Raw genomic sequence first — 10,308 nt, 5'->3', positions numbered from 1 at the left:
ATATCTAAATTGAATATCAAGGTTAATGATATCTTAAGGATAAGTATTCATAATCTTGTTATCTCTTAATTTCTAATGACTAATGCAATGTTTGATTGATTTACACCTAATGAATTAGGGTAGTTAATTGAATATTAGGATCAATAAGTCAAGGAATTGAACTTTGATTAATCTAGTGAAATTGATAATTAATTAATTAAGGAACTTAAAGTTCAGAACTCATTCAATTTTGCAATTGATAAAGAGGTGAAATCATTCCTAACTTCATTTACATATCATTCCATTACCAAATTTGTCACTCTGTTTTGCTTTCATTTTCTGATTTATGCACTTTATTGCTTTTGTTACCAAATGATTCAAAACATCTCAAATATTCGTTTGACACTATTGAGAGTGATGCTCCTTCTGACATTGATCACACGACTATTCATGATAGAAATTTTATTTCATTTTATTTTATTTTTAAAATTATTTCTTTGGATGTTTATATTTTTAGTTGTAGTTATTTTAATTTAATATTTTATAAATAATTTCTAGATTTCAATTTATAATTTTGTAATTTTCACTATGTTTACAAATTGTGATTATTAGAAATAGCGAGGAATAATCATACAAGTAAACTAAAAGTAAAAAAATAAGAATAAATATCACAAATGGATTATAGACAAATAAATTCGTCTATAAATTACAAATAGAAAAATTCATGTATAACTTATAGACTAATTATTTTGTTTGTAATTTACAGATAGATTAAAAAATATGTCTATATTCATTTATCGATGAGGGATTTATAGACGGTTCCAACCCGTCTGTAAATCTGTTTGTAATTCTAAAATTCGTTTATAAACTTTTAAACATCCATCTGTAAATGTAACTGTCTCATTTTTATTCCCTTATTTTTTAGAAAAATAGAAATTTTGGTACAAGACTTCTCGCGTAGATGAGATGTGGCTTGCTCAAGTAAGACAGATAATTCTGAATTAAGTTTTCTAGAGTATTCTCGCTCAAGTGAGAGGGGATAATATCGTCCTAACTTTCCTTTCGTCCAAGCGAAAGGGGTTTAGCTTAGGCGAAAAGCAACTCATCCAGGTGAAGACTCATAGGAAAAACAAAGAGTTCTCTAGACCCATACTCTCTCAAGTGAGAATACCTAGTTAGATAAATTTACCGCAAGAGAATGAATTTATTACTTGGGAAACTTTTAAGGTGCCAGCTTAGGAAACTATTTTTCTAGTGATATAAAAAGATAAAAAGTGAGAGAATTCTTAGAATTGAGGCAAGGAGATGTGACAGTGGGTGAGTATGCAACCAAATTTCAAGAATTGATGAAATACTGACCCTATTTCCAACATAAGGACGGTGGTGAAGCTTTATGTGCTCAATTCAAGAATAGATTGATAGTAGACATTCGTATTGCAATATGTATTTGTAAGCAAGTATCATATCTATGAAGCTAACTTGAAAGATAGATCAGTGGATGACAGGGTAGGAGGACCTGTCAAGCATGATAAGAAAGCCTGGATATTTCAAAGAAAGTCTTAACAAAGCACAACTCAAACTCAAGCAAGTGGGTGCCAAATTGTAGTGACAATAGCAGCAGTAGTAAATCTCATAGTAGAGTTAGATGCTTCTGTTGCAAGAGACCTCACGTGGTTAAAGATTGTCCTATGTCTCTTTAGATCTGTAATTATTGTGGAAACAAGGGACATTTAGCCAATAATTGTCGATTTGTACCTTAGAAAAAGTGAAAGTGACAGTAGAAGCAACAAACATTTATTCAAAAAATAATGACTCTTTGGGTTCAATAAAGTGTTATCGTTGTAGAAGAACTCATTTGGCGAGAGAATGTACAAGACAAAATTTGACTTGCACGAGGTCGGAGTAAGATATATAGTAAACTATTGTTAATATGTACTATTAGTGAAGTCGTTGACGTTTTGTATGATCCTGGAAGTGTATATTCTTTTCCATTATATGAGAACTGTTATTTTGTCTATATATTTTTTATTTTGATAATATCATGATGTCTATGTTATTAACAGATCAATTGTACATTTCTTTGCATCTTTTATTGTACAAGAATCTTATTTTGCTGATACTTCCTTGTCACACAATGTTGTAATGTCTACTTCCTATAATAAACCAAATGTTATTTTTATTCATGTCTGGACTATTCTGTAGCAATTCAATGGAAATCCCTTTGCTATAAATTTGAATTGTCTGCCACTTCTTTTTAATTCGTAATATTGAGAATGGATTGATCCAATCATATTTGTTTGATGCGAGAGTAAAGCTTTAAACTTGAGTATTTGTGTATCAAATATCCCTAGATTTTGGGAATTGACGATTTAATAAAAGTAGGGAAGATCAAAGCTTTCACATCGTTGTTCTTTTTGCGAATAAATTCTTCAAATGCTGATATATGTCAAGTTATAGACAGAATATTTGGAAATTTCTATAAAAGTGATAAAAACAAAATCACCTCAAATATTGGAACATAAGTTAGCTATAAATATTACATTAGAAACTAGTTTCAGGTCGATTGCGCCATGTAACATCACCAATGGAGTTAATTGAGGTGAACAAATTATGGTAGGAATGGTTCGTGAAACTAAGTATGTTATTATAAGGAATACTTGTGTTTTATTAAGAAAGGGAGGACGGTATCATGAGAACGTATATGGATAATCATTTGCTCAATAGCATGACTATTAGCAATAAGTAATCATTGATGAGAGCAAGCGATCTTTTGGGACAATCAAAAAAATTTCTTGACTAATGATATCACTAATTAAACTGGCTCGAAAGGAGGAAGCTTTATTGAGAATAAAGAATGAGAGGAATAATTAATGTTTGTATTGATTTTAGATTTGTTTGATTAGGAAAAGGAAAAATTTGAAATGTAATACAATTTGTGAATGTCAAAATTAGAATGAAGGAAAATTACTTTTGCACTAGACATGCAAGGCCACGGGAAGGCAAGTATAGGTATATGATTTAGAACTAACGACAATAGTGTTTGCGTCAAAGATTTATAGTTGCTATATCAAAAGGGAAAAAGATGGAGATGATGGCCCATTTAAAGAAAGTTATATGGCCAATGAAGTAAATGGATAAAGTCTTTGAAGAATTGTGACTTTGAGTGGTTATTCCCTTTTAGTGGAGTAAGTATTGTAGCTACTATGTTAAGGAGGAAATAATTGCATGATTTGGCAATGACAGTGAAAGGATGTCAATCAATGAGGAAGTTCAGAAACTTGAACTCAATATTAGAAATTTAGCCTAAGAGTCTATTTTGGAATCTTCAAAGGTTATTAACAATTTGCTAAGTATAAAATTTGAACTACTACGAGGAAACAAATATCTAAAGGAGACAATGTCATGAAAAGAAGGGAGCAAGAATATGGAGTTATTCAGATATATTAGTGGACTCACCAGATTCAAATACAAAGTATGTATTTCTCAAGTGAAGGAGTTAAAACAGATGATGTGAGTAGAGGCGAAAAGAACAAACCAAGATGATCTAAGAAAAAAAAGAAGTATCAGAAGCTCATGAAAAGAGTCATCGTAACTTATGCAGGAAGTCTTAGGTGTTCCAAGTTAAGAATTTTACATTCTAGAATTATAGGACTTTAAAGGTATAGAAGGGTCTCTAGCTACGTTTAGTAATGAGTGAATGTCAAGGATAAAAATCCTAAAAAGGTAGAAGAGTTGTAACACCCTCATTTTTATTTTCTTATTTTTTAGAAAAATAGAAATTTTGGTGTAGGACTTCTCACTCAGGCGAGATGTGTCTCACTCAAGAGAGACAGATATTTTTGAAGTGAATTTTCTGGAGCATTCTCGCTCAAGCGAGAAAGGAGAATATCGTCCCAACTTTCCTCTTACCCAAGTGAGAAGCAGCTTGCCCAGACAAGAAGTAGCAGGAAAAATAAGGAGCTCTCTCAACCCATTCTTGCTCAAGTGAGAATATCTCTCGCCCTTATGAGAATATCAAAAAAAAATTATTAACTTTTAAATTGAATTGGCTAACTTTTATCAGTCATATTCATACTACATCTGTACAATTTCCTGAATTCATTCAAAATTTGTAAAACTTTCACTTAAATCTTATATATATATATATATATATATATATATTCCAGGCATACTATTAAAATTATAGTAAGGATGTTATAGTAAATTCGTTTTTATTTTCTATATTTTTAGTATTGATTTTAAGAGTTAGAATAGTCCACATCAAGTATTTTTATAGTCTTTTTTTAGAGAAAAATTCATCATCATGCTTTGTCCCTTAACTTAAAAATTTATAAATAATTCATTTTAAATTAAAAAAATCATGAAACTAGTTTTATTACTTTCTTTTAAGAGTTTAGTTTCATATAAAAATATAAATATAAACTAGAGAGCTAAGATATAGGCCACACACCTTAATTTTCTTCAAGAATTCATTAGTCTTAATTTCTAAAACAAAATATGCTAAAAAATTAATGTTTAATTCATTTTAATTCTAAATTTAATGAAACAACTTTCTATTTACTGATAAAATAGTCCTTTACTTAAATTAAATCAATATAAAATTTATTTAAAAAATATCTCTAATATTTCTTTAAATAACAATTAAGTTCCTATACTTTTATAAAAATTACAATTAAGTCCATCCTACTCATCAAGTTTCTAGAGTTTTCTAGGATTGTCTAAGAGCACACATGTCCTAATGTTATAGGTCCAAGTTTCTATTAACAATGTTGGAGTTTAATTTTCTTTTTGCTTGTTAAAATATCTAGAATATGAATTCAATTTAAACTCTTCCTCTAAAATTAAATTTGGATTTCAACCCTATTTTCTTTTAAGTCTTATCTCACTTTTACTCAAATTTTTATATAAAACTTTCATGGCCCTATACCGTTCTAGGTAAGTTTTAACAAAATTCAAAATTTTAATAATAAAATTTGGTGTTTTCAGCAAAAATTATAATTTTTTACAGAAAATACTATCGTAAATTGGTATAATAGTATAAAGTTAAAAGAAAAATTGTTAAAATTAGTATTTATACTATTTTCAACATAAAAATAAATATTTTGAAATTAGAATATAGATTAAAGTATAAAGATGTAATTATTCAACGAAAACAGAAACAATGATTTCTGCGATTAATAGAAATTTATGCAAAATTTTATTTTCTTTAATTTTTTTCTTTTAATGAATTAGTTCTAAATATGCTAGACTAATATTCACTTGTTGAATAAAGGGATAATGCCAATTTTTGGTGCAATTGTTTTGTGACCCTTGTTCCTTTTTCCTATCTTGAGCTTTGAAAATTTGAATGACTTCTCCTAACCTCCTTTGATTCTCCTTTTAACATGTAATTGGTGGGATCCTAGAGAAACTTTGAAAATGACTTTGAAAGTGTGGTTTTGAGGTGTGTTCTAAGACTTTTCTTAATTTTTGGTGGGGTATATGGTGAAAGTGAGTTATGGTAGTCCTTGGTAAGTTATGGATCACAAATTTAAAGTAGTGGAAAAGGGCATTGGTTGATATTTTTGAATAAAAATTTAAAAATATTTTCTCCTTGCATTAAATTCAAGTGCTTAAGTGTTTGGATGATTTGTCTATAAATTTAATACATTAGAATCCTACTTTGGTTCAAACTCTTTCTCATTGGTCCATCTTCCTAATTGAACTGGCCTTTCTAGATTTTTGTTTGATCTCATCTTAACCCTTAGCATTTTTTATTTTGGAGATGCTATGTAATAGAGTCTAGAAAATTCCTACAAGTGACTTTACAATTACTATCCATTTGACCTTGATTTTGTGGGTTTTTATTTTGAGATTTTTCTTAGACTAATTGGAGCATGTTTTACACATTCTTGACTTCTAATCTAAGAGTTAAAATGTAATAAAATTCTAGAAAAATTTTAGTGCTAACTAATTACAAGAAAAGAGCTACAATTAGGGGCTTTGTTAGCTTGTTCATGAAAATTTAGTTACTTCAATTTATTGTTTGCTCCTAATTTAAAATTCACTTTAGAAGCTTAGTTTTTCACCAATTTTCTCATTTTATTTCTAATTTCTTAAAAATTTTAATCTACCATAATTTAAGGAAATAATTATAACTTAAATAAGAGTTTAGTAAAATAGGGATGTCACATTGAGAGTTCTGGAACCAGTGTGACCCCTCATGTGAAAGCGAAAAACTTTAAATTGAAGTCAACTTTGATCCATATGATTCATAATTTCATGTAACTCAAAGGTTCACCCAATGAAGATTGATGAATCTACATTTCATAGATATTTTATTTGTCTTTTTATAGATTTCTAATAGAAAAAATAGACTTAGAAATTGTAAATAGTATAAAAATCTCATTTAGGTCAAATATTATAGCTTTCTTAATTTTTGTTTAATTTACGCTGGTTTTGTGAATATTTTTTACAATTTTGCTCATTTGAATAATTGTGCAGGAATTTTCAAACAAATTCTATGGATTTTTGGCTCTTTGGAAAATATGAGTTGAAAGTAACTACTTTTAGACACCATAGTAATCATTACAGCAAGCCAATTCCAAGGGACAGGCCAAAGTAACTACTTTTGGAAGCAATAATGATCACTACAAAGTCAAAAGAGAGGTGCAGACTTACGCGTGATTACTATCATTTACCATAGTAGTTACCATGCAGTGCGCACAGCTACTTTCATATGCAATAGTAATTACTATAGAGAGAAAGGAAAATTCTAGGAGCTGCGCATAGTGTAACATCCTCATTTTCTCCATTCAAAATAAATAAATTTTCATAGTAAATGGGAAAAATATTTTATTCTTATTCATGAATTCAAAAAAAATGGAATAAAGACAAAATGTTCTTAGTGTGTTTAACATAAATCAAATAATTTGCTAGAGGTAAAGTTAAGTTTTATTCATTACAATGAAATTTGCCCAAATATTATAAATTCTAAAAAATGACATTGAAAATCATTTACAAATCATGGGCAACATAAGATGCAATTAGAATAAAATATTACAATCCTTGCAAATTATTCTAATCCCTATAGAGTAGTCTTCCTTCCAATACCCTTGGATTACGATCCTAGGACGGACCAAATATCTTTGTCTCTTCATTTTCATTACCTGAAAATATTAGCAAGGGTAAGTATCTCTCGCCCCACTAAATCTTTTGCTTAACGTAAGCAAAATAATCGTATATAAATAATACTAAAAATATCTTCTAACATGGATTAAATTAACAATGACACTTAAATAATCCAATTCACCATCACAAGGAGTGCACATAAGACAAACAATCAATCATGTTTACCACTTCATAACATGTGTCTTTCCAATAATCTGCACGTCATAATACATGTATTATACCGCGTCAATCAATATGTTATAATACATGTGTCCTAGTCACACCCGTTGATGTATCACAACACATATATCATAACAACATTAATCGATATGTTACAATGCATATATTATAATCATACAACTTCTATACTACCTCATATACATCACACTTTCACATTTATTTCACTTTCATATTCAATGCCTCTGGGATCCCTTGAGGACTTCATAGCTTAGATAGTCGCTGGTTAGCCGCAGCAAAATAGATACACGTGTGCTTCCCCGGCCCCTTTTAGCAAAGGTATAGTTAGGAGTCTCGTCAGGAAATGAGTGTGTAGCCTGTGAATGCTTGCACTTTCAGCAAATTATTGTGCACTCATTCACACTGAGCATTCACCACCTTCATTTTTCCAAGATTTTTCAAATCTTCTCCGGACTCTATACCCCCAATGTATCTCTATAGCTATCTAAACTCACCAACAATATTTCTCATTCTTTTCCACACCCTTTTCACAGGGCACGTGTCATAATACTTAAGTCTCAACCACATAACTTGGTGTATTACAATACATATATTATGAGTGCACCCTTTGGTCGTACCACTATACCTATATTGCAATCACATTCATTCATTTACTCTGACTCTCGTACTATAATCACTTTTCTCATAATTCCACCATCATGTCACGTCACACAAAAAAAATTCTTTATTTAAGAACAGTCAAACACTTGTATCAATAACATATTTTTGCTCATTTGCCATACTTCAACTATCAAACAACATCCATAATAATTATATTATTCATCACGGAAATATCATCAACCAACATTCATCCAACACAGAAAATCATCAAATGATTTCACACATCACACAACCAATACAATGTGTTGGAGGTCAAACACCTCCGGACTCAGCCCAATCGTACAATCCAACATTAACAAAATCGTCTATCCTAAGGTTTTGCATCACCTAACACCCACAATATCTCTATATTTTAGATTTCAAGAAAATATTAGGGATTTATTAGAAAACTTAGTATCTTCAAATAAAAGAAAATACCAAAGAGGAGTTAGGGTTTGGGATTACTCCCTTTACCTCAAATGAAGACCCAACTCGCTATAATAGCAGCAAACGTTCCCAACGCGGCACTTCCCCCCTAAAACATGGAAAATCTCCATGAGAACCCAAGAAAATAGAGGAAGGGATGCAATACCAAAACCCTAGCTGACAAATCATACCTCTAAACGTCTCAAACACCTCCTTAACCTTCAATCTTGCTCACAAAGGGTTTTGGAGGCAATTTAATCGGTGGAATAGGGATTTGAGTCGAGAGAATTGAAGAAATTTCAAAGGGAGCAATGAAAAATGAATTTCCCCGAACCCTAGACCTTTCAAATACCCCTCTGATCGCAACATTCTCGCTACAGCGAGATATTCTTGCTGCAGCGACTCCCTTTCTCGCTACAGCAAAAATCTCAGAGGAAATTGCACTTTGGTTTCTGTATAATCTCACTACAGTGAGACCCTCTTGCTATAAGAGACTGCACCAAAAAATGCATCTTTCACTGTCGCTCTCTCGCTACAGCGAGAACGCGACAATTTCATGCCCTTCTCCCAGGACTTTCTTGCTACAGCGAGAATACTCTCGCCACAATGAGACTGCCCTGCAGTTCACCCTCATTATTTTTCCAATCAACTTCAACCAATCCAAGTTAGCACTCACATATATTTTTACACAAACACACACACACACACATATATATGCACACATTCACATCATCACACAATTCAACACGTACATCCAATTAGCAACACGCATACTTATATTAGCAATCAAAATATTATTACTAAATTTGGGGTGTTACACATAGCTAAACGACAGTAGCTACTATGTCGCGCGTAGCTATTATCGTAAACAATAGTAGTTACTATGAATAGATTTTTACCATTTAAGGTTATGGACTTTTTGCATAACCTTTTACTTTAGATATTTAGGGGTTTTATGACACTTTTGGAGAGCCTAGGTCGACCTTGGGTGACAGCCAAGGTTCCAACCTAAGGTTTGAGGCCATTTCTTCTTCACTTTTCTTTGATTTTTCATTTTGATATTATTGACTTCTCTTTATTTTCATCTTGTAATAGTGAGACCCATCCTCATGAAGGGCTAAACTTCTTGTAATACTTAGTGAGTTCATGTGGATTCTTAAATTCTTGGGTTTTTAACGTTAATACGAATTTATTTTTCATGAATTTCTTTTCTCCCAATCTCTTGAACTGAATTAATAGTTTGAATGGGGGGCATTGCTTAATTAACCCTAATTCATTTTAATGAGATTCGAAACTTGGTTTGCTTAATTTTGAGTTCAATTCTAAGGTTACTTAATCCTAAGGATTAGAGATTGGAGCCTATTGATTTGCTTAATTTCGTATGGGAATTTAAGGTTGATTTTTGCTTGTTAAATTAACCTAATTTAAGAAAAAGGGTAGAGTATTAAATCTTAAGAAGAATTGGGATGAAGTCTATATAGATAAACTAGGGGTTACTATATTTTTATTGATTGATCTTTACAATTTAATTTTTTGATTGAATAATTTGGACTTGAAACCACAAAACTCCCATTTTTACTTGTTTATTGAATACATTGCACACTACCTATTTGATATTTAGTCACTCATCCAATGATTCACAAGAGGACAACCTAGGTTAGCACTCTAGTATTACATTAATTTCTGTTTATATTTTGATGAGGATTAGCGACAAATCTTTCTTATCATCAAAGATCCTAACTTTCATTTGAAGAAGTTTTTGGGACTTATTGACTCTATCAAATACAATAGGGTTATGTTCGGTGGGCAAGTGTATCCGTCAAGAAGTAATAAAGGGATTCTTAAATTAAGTTCTCAAAATATCGTTCTACAAAGATTGATTTTCAGTTACTAAGAATTTCCTAATTTAATTGTTTG

The sequence above is a fragment of the Abrus precatorius genome, unplaced genomic scaffold (assembly GCF_003935025.1).
Source record: "Abrus precatorius isolate BTA unplaced genomic scaffold, Abrus_2018 Scaffold9, whole genome shotgun sequence".
Taxonomy (NCBI): domain Eukaryota; kingdom Viridiplantae; phylum Streptophyta; class Magnoliopsida; order Fabales; family Fabaceae; genus Abrus; species Abrus precatorius.
Note: the sequence above shows the minus strand (reverse complement) of the source record.